The sequence below is a fragment of the Schistocerca piceifrons genome, chromosome 6, assembly GCF_021461385.2.
Source record: "Schistocerca piceifrons isolate TAMUIC-IGC-003096 chromosome 6, iqSchPice1.1, whole genome shotgun sequence".
In the NCBI taxonomy this organism is placed as follows: Eukaryota; Metazoa; Arthropoda; class Insecta; order Orthoptera; family Acrididae; genus Schistocerca; species Schistocerca piceifrons.
The window spans coordinates 310,473,494-310,476,192 of record NC_060143.1 but is presented as its reverse complement, the minus strand read 5'-3'; the positions used below and the strand labels follow the sequence as shown (position 1 = coordinate 310,476,192).

General features: G+C 42.0%; 1 pseudogene; it reads right to left on the bottom strand.

Annotated features, from left to right (window-relative positions):
* Window positions 1–1,995: 1,995 nt before the first annotated feature.
* Window positions 1,996–2,113, bottom strand: LOC124803576 (annotated as a pseudogene).
* Window positions 2,114–2,699: the final 586 nt, after the last annotated feature.

Genomic DNA, 2,699 nt, shown 5'->3' with positions numbered 1-2,699 from the left:
AATTCAAAATCGTTACGGACCTTGCTTCTCCCAGTTTGTTACTAGGGTTAAAGGATCCATCAATTGGATTGGCGAGAAGGGCACTGAGATTAAGTGAATTCGATTATGAAATGATTCATAAATTGGGAGGTTCAAATAAAAATGCTTACATGTTAAGCAGAAAGGTTGCTGCTTTATAAGTAGTAGGTTCTGATCGGACGGGCTGGATAAAGGCACAACTAGCTGACAGAGAGTGCGCATTGTTTCACACACAGTCACAGTTTGAAATACGAGAAGGCTTGCTATGTAGAACTACGAAGTGCAGACAACGCATTGTCGTTCCTGCAGTACTGAGACGGGAAGTGTTATGTCAGGCTTATGACCATGTTTTATATCGTTTCGAAGGTAAACGTACAACAGATCGACGAATTGTTGAAAGATTCTGTTGGAAGACATGTCGCAATGGTGTAGGGCAATACGTAAAAAATACTGTGTTCTGTGCGTGCAACGATCGGATTTAAGTCATTGAAATATTGAGTTACGACTACCTGAAGTATATAGATCATTTTCTTTTTTAGGATTAGACATTCTGGTTACTTTTAACAAAACACTTCCTGGGAACAAATATCTTTTAACAATTTTGGACCATTTCTAACATTATTTGGCTATGGCAGCTATTCCTGATCAGAAGGCTAGTACAGTAGCACAAGAAATTGAGAACAGTTGGCTATTCAAGTACAGTATACCTGAAACTATTAATAGAGATGAGGGAAAAATTTTGTATCTGAACTGCTGAGACAACTGTGTCGGTTATTACAAATTAAGAAGATACATACCACTCCATTTCATCCTCAAGAAAACGGGCAAACTGAACGAGTTCACCACATGTTATCCAAGATGTTGGGCTACTACGTTGACTCACAGAATTTCAATTGGATGGTTCAAATGGCTCTGAGCACTATGGGACTTACCTGCTGAGGTCATCAGTCCCCTAGAACTTAGAACTACTTAAACATAACTAATCTAAGAACATCACACACATCCACGCCCGAGGCAGGATTCGAACCTGCGACCATAGCAGTCGTGCAGTTCCGGACTGAAGTGCCAAGAACCGCTTGGCCACCGCGGCGGGCTATGAATTAGTGCTTTGCATGATTTGATAAGGTGTAAGTAAATCAAATCCACTTATATTTTTCAGTAAAAAGACAATATTTAGTGTTTTAATGAACTGTGTGTGAAGAAGCACGAATCTGTTTGGTTTTGTTGTAAATCTGAGGGAGGGGTAGCAGAAGGCAGATGGCTAACAGTCGGAAGCCTCGTGACAACCACGATGTTGGCATGATTAAAGAAAGTGATAGTCAGTGCATATGTCAAGACGAATCGCTATGAAGAGAGTTCAAGGCAATTCATCAATACTGTCTTTTTTGAAAGGAAAAAGAATGATGGTAAGTAACCATTTCTTATAAAATATGTACTAAATTACTCAATTTTACCACCACTATGTAGTAGAGCCGTTACTTTATAGAATTTGGCAACTGTTTTTTAACTGGTTATATCATACAGCCTATCATGTTCTACACATTATTTTTCCTTGATTATTTCCGAACAAAAAGATTTATTATAAACTATCAATTTACCCAAAATGGTGTCGCCCACGTTATTCACTAAAAGAAAACTACGCAGTGTGAATATCTGGAGGGTATTCTTGCAAAATAATGGGTTTCCGTCGTTCTCCATACTTTAAAAGCGTAGGTCTGTACTTTAAACTACGAAGTGCGTCGTTTTTACTAGCGGATTATTTTCATTCTTTTAAAGCACTTCGTTTTCAGGCCACAAGTGGCCCATCGGGACCATCCGACCGTCGTGTCATCCTCAGTTAAGGATGCGGATAGGAGGGGCGTGTGGTCAGCACACCGCTCTCCCGGTCGTTATGATGGTTTTCTTTGACCGGAGCCGCTACTATTCGGTCGAGTAGCTCCTCAGTTTGCATCACGAGGCTGAGTGCACCCCGAAAAATGGCAACAGCACATGGCGGCCCGGATGGTCACCCATACAAGTGCCGACTATGCCCGACAGCGCTTAACTTCGGTGATCTCACGGGAACCGGTGTATCCACTGCGGCAAGGCCGTTGCCTCATTCTCTTAAACTGCTTTTAATAATCCAACTAACACAGTATTTAAAAACACAAAGTTCCTTGTCTATTACTTTTATTCTAGGTTACTGCAAAATACATTTTTATTCAGGCTTAAGTTGGCACGCTTTAGGAGTGTTCAGAGCCATAAAACCATACTGAGGTGACAAAAGTCATTGCATAGCAATACGCGCGTATATAGATGGCGCTAGGATCGCGTACACAAGGTATAAAAGGACAGTGCATTGGCGGAGCTGCCATTTGTGCTCAGGTGTTTCACGTGAACAGGTGGTACCCGACGTGACTGCCGCTGCACGACGGGAATTAACACATTTTGAACACGGATTGGTAGTTGGAGCTAAACGAATGCGAGATTCCATTTCGAAAAATCATTAGGGAGTTCAGGATTCCGGTAGCTACAGCGCCAAGAGTGTGCTGACAATAACGAATTTCAGGCTACACCCCTCAGCATGAACAACACAGTGGCCGGCTGCCTCCACTTAACGACCGAGAGCAGCGGGATTTGCGTAGAGTTTGTTGGTATTAACACACAAGCAGCACTGCGTGAATAACCGTAGGAATCAATGT